The sequence below is a fragment of the Anomaloglossus baeobatrachus genome, chromosome 10 (genome assembly GCF_048569485.1).
Source record: "Anomaloglossus baeobatrachus isolate aAnoBae1 chromosome 10, aAnoBae1.hap1, whole genome shotgun sequence".
NCBI lineage: Eukaryota > Metazoa > Chordata > Amphibia > Anura > Aromobatidae > Anomaloglossus > Anomaloglossus baeobatrachus.
The window spans coordinates 6,019,996-6,028,863 of NC_134362.1; positions in this window are offsets into that span (position 1 = coordinate 6,019,996).

Here is an 8,868-nt window from a genome sequence, read left to right on the forward strand (position 1 = left end):
TCACCCTCCATCCTCCCCGCCCATCTCTCCCTCCATCCTCCCCGCCCATCTCTCCCTCCATCCTCCCCGCCCATCTCTCCCTCCATCCTCCCCACCCATCTCACCCTCCATCCTCCCCACCCATCTCACCCTCCATCCTCCCCACCCATCTCACCCTCCATCCTCCCCACCCATCTCACCCTCCATCCTCCCCACCCATCTCACCCTCCATCCTCCCCACCCATCTCTCCCTCCATCCTCCCCACCCATCTCTCCCTCCATCCTCCCCACCCATCTCACCCTCCATCCTCCCCACCCATCTCACCCTCCATCCTCCCCACCCATCTCTCCCTCCATCCTCCCCACCCATCTCACCCTCCATCCTCCCCGCCCATCTCTCCCTCCGTCCTCCCCGCCCATCTCTCCCTCCGTCCTCCCCGCCCATCTCACCCTCCGTCCTCCCCGCCCATCTCACCCTCCGTCCTCCCCGCCCATCTCTCCCTCCGTCCTCCCCGCCCATCTCTCCCTCCGTCCTCCCCGCCCATCTCTCCCTCCGTCCTCCCCGCCCATCTCTCCCTCCGTCCTCCCCACCCATCTCTCCCTCCGTCCTCCCCACCCATCTCTCCCTCCGTCCTCCCCACCCATCTCTCCCTCCGTCCTCCCCACCCATCTCTCCCTCCGTCCTCCCCACCCATCTCACCCTCCGTCCTCCCCACCCATCTCACCCTCCGTCCTCCCCACCCATCTCTCCCTCCGTCCTCCCCACCCATCTCTCCCTCCGTCCTCCCCACCCATCTCTCCCTCCGTCCTCCCCACCCATCTCTCCCTCCGTCCTCCCCACCCATCTCTCCCTCCGTCCTCCCCACCCATCTCTCCCTCCGTCCTCCCCACCCATCTCTCCCTCCGTCCTCCCCACCCATCTCTCCCTCCGTCCTCCCCACCCATCTCTCCCTCCGTCCTCCCCACCCATCTCTCCCTCCGTCCTCCCCACCCATCTCACCCTCCGTCCTCCCCACCCATCTCACCCTCCGTCCTCCCCACCCATCTCACCCTCCGTCCTCCCCACCCATCTCACCCTCCGTCCTCCCCACCCATCTCACCCTCCGTCCTCCCCACCCATCTCACCCTCCGTCCTCCCCACCCATCTCTCCCTCCGTCCTCCCCACCCATCTCTCCCTCCGTCCTCCCCACCCATCTCACCCTCCGTCCTCCCCACCCATCTCACCCTCCGTCCTCCCCACCCATCTCACCCTCCGTCCTCCCCACCCATCTCACCCTCCGTCCTCCCCACCCATCTCTCCCTCCGTCCTCCCCACCCATCTCTCCCTCCGTCCTCCCCACCCATCTCTCCCTCCGTCCTCCCCACCCATCTCTCCCTCCGTCCTCCCCACCCATCTCACCCTCCGTCCTCCCCACCCATCTCTCCCTCCGTCCTCCCCACCCATCTCTCCCTCCGTCCTCCCCACCCATCTCTCCCTCCGTCCTCCCCACCCATCTCTCCCTCCGTCCTCCCCACCCATCTCTCCCTCCGTCCTCCCCACCCATCTCTCCCTCCGTCCTCCCCACCCATCTCTCCCTCCGTCCTCCCCACCCATCTCTCCCTCCGTCCTCCCCACCCATCTCACCCACCGTCCTCCCCACCCATCTCACCCACCGTCCTCCCCACCCATCTCACCCACCGTCCTCCCCACCCATCTCACCCTCCATCCTCCCCACCCATCTCTCCCTCCATCCTCCCCACCCATCTCTCCCTCCATCCTCCCCACCCATCTCACCCTCCATCCTCCCCACCCATCTCACCCTCCATCCTCCCCACCCATCTCACCCTCCATCCTCCTCACTCATCTCACCCTCTCCTCAGAACTGTTCCTCCACTTTACACCCAGTGTCTCCAGACACACACGCCCATCTCATGGCCTCTCCTGCTCCCACCTACTAACACTCTCTCTGCTTCTCCTCACTGCTGGAGATATCTCTCCTAATCCTGACCCTCCTCACCACATCCTCATTGTCACATCTAACTGCCATCCACACTCTAACGCTAATTTCCGCAACCCTTCTAACCTCATACCCATCCACCCGGCCCCCGCTCCCCCAGTCCCCGCTCCCCCAGTCCCACTAACAGGAGCTCTATGGAACGCTCGCTCTGTCTGCAATAAACTTTGCCACATCCATGATCTTTTCATCACTAATTAACTTTCCTTCCTTGCAATGACAGAAACCTGGCTCACCCCCTCTGACACTGCCTCTCCTGGCTCACCCCCTCTGACCCTGCCTCTCCTGGCTCACCCCCTCTGACACTGCCTCTCCTGGCTCACCCCCTCTGACACTGCCTCTCCTGGCTCACCCCCTCTGACACTGCCTCTCCTGGCTCACCCCCTCTCACACTGCCTCTCCTGGCTCACCCCCTCTGACACTGCCTCTTCTGGCTCACCCCATCTGACACTGCCTCTCCTGGCTCACCCCCTCTGACACTGCCTCTCCTGGCTCCCCCCCTCTGACACTGCCTCTTCTGGCTCACCCCCTCTGACACTGCCTCTCCTGGCTCACCCCCTCTGACACTGCCTCTCCTGGCTCACCCCCTCTGATACTGCCTCTCCTGGCTCACCCCCTCTGATACTGCCTCTCCTGGCTCACCCCCTCTGACACTGCCTCTCCTGGCTCACCCCCTCTGACACTGCCTCTCCTGGCTCACCCCCTCTGACACTGCCTCTCCTGGGTCACCCCCTCTGACACTGCCTCTCCTGGCTCACCCCCTCTGACACTGCCTCTCCTGGCTCACCCCCTCTGACACTGCCACTCCCGGCTCACCCCCTCTGACACTGCCTCTCCTGGCTCACCCCCTCTGACACTGCCTCTCCTGGCTCACCCCCTCTGATACTGCCTCTCCTGGCTCACCCCCTCTGATACTGCCTCTCCTGGCTCACCCCCTCTGACCCTGCCTCTCCCGGCTCACCCCCTCTGACCCTACCTCTCCTGGCTCACCCCCTCTGACCCTGCCTCTCCCGGCTCACCCCCTCTGACCCTGCCTCTCCTGGCTCACCCCCTCTGACCCTGCCTCTCCCGGCTCACCCCCTCTGACCCTGCCTCTCCTGGCTCACCTCCTCTGACACTGCCTCTCCCGGCTCACCTCCTCTGACACTGCCTCTCCCGGCTCACCCCCTCTGACACTGCCTCTCCCGGCTCACCCCCTCTGACACTGCCTCTCCCGGCTCACGCCCTCTGACACTGCCTCTCCTGGCTCACGCCCTCTGACACTGCCTCTCCTGGCTCACCTCCTCTGACACTGCCTCTCCTGGCTCACCCCCTCTGACACTGCCTCTCCCGGCTCACCCCCTCTGACACTGCCACTCCCGGCTCACCCCCTCTGACACTGCCTCTCCTGGCTCACCCCCTCTGACACTGCCTCTCCCGGCTCACCTCCTCTGACACTGCCTCTCCTGGCTCACCTCCTCTGACACTGCCTCTCCTGGCTCACCTCCTCTGACACTGCCTCTCCTGGCTCACCTCCTCTGACACTGCCTCTCCTGGCTCACCCCCTCTGACACTGCCTCTCCTGGCTCACCTCCTCTGACACTGCCTCTCCTGGCTCACCTCCTCTGACACTGCCTCTCCTGGCTCACCCCCTCTGACACTGCCTCTCCTGGCTCACCCCCTCTGACACTGCCTCTCCTGGCTCACCCCCTCTGACACTGCCTCTCCTGGCTCACCTCCTCTGACACTGCCTCTCCTGGCTCACCCCCTCTGACACTGCCTCTCCCGGCTTACCCCCTCTGACACTGCCTCTCCCGGCTCACCCCCTCTGACACTGCCTCTCCTGGCTCACCTCCTCTGACACTGCCTCTCCCGGCTCACCACCTCTGACACTGCCTCTCCCGGCTCACCTCCTCTGACACTGCCTCTCCTGGCTCACGCCCTCTGACACTGCCTCTCCTGGCTCACCCCCTCTGACACTGCGCCTCTCCTGGCTCACCCCCTCTGACACAGGTTCACCTGCTGCACTTTCATATGGTGGTCTCCAACTCTCTCACACCCCCCGCTCCAGTAACAAGCATGGTGGAGGAGTTGGTTTGCTCCTGTCCGACCAATGCTCCTTTACCCCAATTCCACTACCACCCTCTGTTACTCTCCCCTCTTTTGAGGTGCACTCCGTACGCATCTACGCCCCCTCCAACCTTCAACTGCCTGTCATTTACCGCCCTCCAACCTCCAGCCACTGCCTTTTTTGACCATTTCACCACCTGGCTACTACACTTCCTTTCCACCGACATCCCCACCATCATTATGGGTGACTTTAACATCCCCATTGACACTTCCCTCTCATCTGTCTCCAAACTTCTAACGCTCGCTTCCTCCTTTGGCCTCACTCATTGGTCCTCCTCCTCACAAAGATGGCCACACGCTGGACCTCATCTTCACTCGCCTCTGTTCCCTATCTAACCTCTCTAACTCACCTCTCCCACTGTCTGACCACAACCTACTCACATTCTCTTCCCTCTCTTCTCCAAGTATGCAACCCCCCCTCCACAAACTTCCACACCCTCGCAGAAATATCAAACACCTTGACTTACACACACTTTCTCAGTCTCTTTTCCCTCTTGCAGACATTGCTTCTTCAAACAATGCAGATGCTGCTGCCACTTTATACAACACCACAATCTCTGCAGCTCTCGAATCAGCCGCCCCCCTCACACACACCAAAACCCGCACTATCAACAGGCAACCCTGGCACACCAGTCAGACTAAAGAACTGAGACGGGCTTCCAGAATTGCTGAGCGCAGATGGAAGAAGACTCACTGTACTGAGCACTTCGTTACATACAAACAAGCTCTCACCACTTTCAAGTCAGCACTCACTGCTGCAAAACAAACCTACTTCTCATCTTCTCATCCCTCATATCCTCTCTATCCCACAACCCTAAACAGCTATTCAACACTTTCACCCCTCTGCTCCGTCCTCCAGCACCACCTCCCTCTCCTCTGCTCCGTCCTCCGGCACCACCTCCCTCTCCTCTCCTCCGTCCTCCGGCACCACCTCCCTCTCCTCTCCTCCATCCCCCAGCACCACCTCCCTCTCCTCTCCTCCGTCCCCCGGCACCACCTCCCTCTCCTCTCCTCCGTCCCCCGGCACCACCTCCCTCTCCTCTCCTCCGTCCCCCGGCACCACCTCCCTCTCCTCTCCTTCGTCCTCCGGCACCACCTCCCTCTCCTCTCCTCCATCCCCCAGCACCACCTCCCTCTCCTCTCCTCCGTCCCCCGGCACCACCTCCCTCTCCTCTCCTCTCCTCCGTCCCCCGGCACCACCTCCCTCTCCTCTCCTCCGTCCCCCGGCACCACCTCCCTCTCCTCTCCTCCGTCCCCCAGCACCACCTCCCTCTCCTCCGTCCCCCGGCACCACCTCCCTCTCCTCTCCTCCGTCCTCCAGCACCACCTCCCTCTCCTCTCCTCCGTCCTCCGGCACCACCTCCCTCTCCTCTCCTCCATCCTCCAGCACCACCTCCCTCTCCTCTCCTCTCAGCTGAAGACTTTGCCTCTTTCTTCAAGCAGAAGATTGACAACATCAGAGCAAGCTTTGGCCCACAATCATAACAGCCCCTTATCATCGCTACTCATCCCTCTTCCTCCAAATCCAGCTTCTCCACCATGACAGAAAACAATCTTACCACTCTACTCTGAAGATCACACCTCACCACCTGTGCACTGGACCCGCTCCCATCCCACCTCACCACCTGTGCACTGGACCCGCTCCCATCCCACCTCACCACCTGTGCACTGGACCCGCTCCCATCACACCTCACCACCTGTGCACTGGACCCGCTCCCATCCCACCTCACCACCTGTGCACTGGACCCGCTCCCATCCCACCTCACCACCTGTGCACTGGACCCGCTCCCATCGCACCTCACCACCTGTGCACTGGACCTGCTCCCATCGCACCTCACCACCTGTGCACTGGACCCGCTCCCATCGCACCTCACCACCTGTGCACTGGACCTGCTCCCATCGCACCTCACCACCTGTGCACTGGACCCGCTCCCATCGCACCTCACCACCTGTGCACTGGACCTGCTCCCATCGCACCTCACCACCTGTGCACTGGACCCGCTCCCATCCCACCTCACCACCTGTGCACTGGACCCGCTCCCATCCCACCTCACCACCTGTGCACTGGACCCGCTCCCATCCCACCTCACCACCTGTGCACTGGACCCACTCCCATCCCACCTCACCACCTGTGCACTGGACCCGCTCCCATCCCACCTCACCACCTGTGCACTGGACCCACTCCCATCCCACCTCACCACCTGTGCACTGGACCCGCTCCCATCACACCTCACCACCTGTGCACTGGACCCGCTCCCATCCCACCTCACCACCTGTGCACTGGACCCGCTCCCATCCCACCTCACCACCTGTGCACTGGACCCGCTCCCATCACACCTCACCACCTGTGCACTGGACCCGCTCCCATCCCACCTCACCACCTGTGCACTGGACCCGCTCCCATCACACCTCACCACCTGTGCACTGGACCCGCTCCCATCACACCTCACCACCTGTGCACTGGACCCGCTCCCATCCCACCTCACCACCTGTGCACTGGACCCGCTCCCATCCCACCTCACCACCTGTGCACTGGACCCGCTCCCATCCCACCTCACCACCTGTACACTAGACCCGCTCCCATCCCACCTCCCCACCTGTGCACTGGACCCACTCCCATCACACCTCACCACCTGTGCACTGGACCCGCTCCCATCCCACCTCACCACCTGTGCACTGGACCCGCTCCCATCCCACCTCCCCACCTGTGCACTGGACCCGCTCCCATCACACCTCACCACTTGTGCACTGGACCCGCTCCCATCACACCTCACCACCTGTGCACTGGACCCGCTCCCATCGCACCTCACCACCTGTGCACTGGACCCGCTCCCATCGCACCTCACCACCTGTGCACTGGACCCGCTCCCATCACACCTCACCACCTGTGCACTGGACCCGCTCCCATCCCACCTCACCACCTGTGCACTGGACCCGCTCCCATCCCACCTCACCACCTGTGCACTGGACCCGCTCCCATCACACCTCATCACCTGTGCACTGGACCCGCTCCCATCCCACCTCACCACCTGTGCACTGGACCCGCTCCCATCATACCTCACCACCTGTGCACTGGACCCGCTCCCATCGCACCTCATCCCCAACATCACCGCAGTCCTCATCCCAGCCCTAACCCATCTCTTCTACCTATCACTAACAAGTGGTGTTTTCCCCTCATGCTTTACACATGCCTCTATCACACCCATCCTCAAAAAGCCCTCCCTTGACCCATCCTCTGTGTCAAACTATCGCCCCATATCCCTTCTCCCCTACGCCTCAAAACTACTGGAACAGCATGTCCATCTTGAACTGTCCTCACCTCTCCTCCTGCGCCCTCATTGCTCAGCTACAATCTGGCTCCTGACCACATCATTCTACCGAAACTGCCCTAACCAAAGTGACCAATGATCTACTAACCGCCAAACCCAAGCGACACTACTCTGTCCTCCTCCTCCTAGACCTGTCCTCTGCCTTCTACATTACTCTGTGCTCCTCCTCCTGGACCTGTCCTCTGCATTACTCTGTGCTCCTCCTTCTAGACCTGTCCTCTGCCCTCTACATTACTCTGTGCTCCTCCTCCTAGACCTGTCCTCTGCCTTCTACATTACTCTGTGCTCCTCCTCCTGGACCTGTCCTCTGCATTACTCTGTGCTCCTCCTCCTAGACCTGTTCTCTGCCTTCTACATTACTCTGTGCTCCTCCTCCTGGACCTGTCCTCTGCATTACTCTGTGCTCCTCCTTCTAGACCTGTCCTCTGCCCTCTACATTACTCTGTGCTCCTCCTCCTAGACCTGTCCTCTGCCTTCTACATTACTCTGTGCTCCTCCTCCTGGACCTGTCCTCTGCATTACTCTGTGCTCCTCCTCCTAGACCTGTCCTCTGCCTTCTACATTACTCTGTCCTCCTCCTTCTCCTGGACCTGTCTTCTGCCTTCTACATTACTCTGTTCTCCTCCTCCTGGACCTGTCCTCTGACTTCTACATTACTCTGTGCTCCTCCTCCTAGACCTGTCCTCTGCCTTCTACATTACTCTGTCCTCCTCCTCCTGGACCTGTCCTCTGCCTTCTACACTACTCTGTGCTCCTCCTCCTGGACCTGTCCTCTGCATTACTCTGTCCTCCTCCTCCTGGACCTCTCCTCTGCCTTCTACACTACTCTATTCTCCTCCTCCTGGACCTGTCCTCTGCCTTCTACATTACTCTGTCCTCCTCCTCCTGGACCTGTCCTCTGCCCTCTACATTACTCTGTCCTCCTCCTCCTGGACCTGTCCTCTGCACTACTCTATCCTCCTCCTCCTGGACCTGTCCTCTACATTACTCTATCCTCCTCCTCCTGTACCTGTCCTCTACATTACTCTATCCTCCTCCTCCTGGACCTGTCCTCTACATTACTCTATCCTCCTCCTCCTGTACCTGTCCTCTACATTACTCTATCCTCCTCCTCATGGACCTGTCCTCTACATTACTCTGTCCTCCTCATCCTGGACCTGTCCTCTGCATTACTCTATCCTCCTCCTCCTGGACCTGTCCTCTACATTACTCTATCCTCCTCCTCCTGTACCTGTCCTCTACATTACTCTATCCTCCTCCTCCTGTACCTGTCCTCTACATTACTCTATCCTCCTCCTCCTGGACCTGTCCTCTACATTACTCTATCCTCCTCCTCCTGTACCTGTCCTCTACATTACTCTATCCTCCTCCTCCTGGACCTATCCTCTACATTACTCTGTCCTCCTCATCCTGGACCTGTCCTCTGCATTACTCTATCCTCCTCCTCCTGGACCTG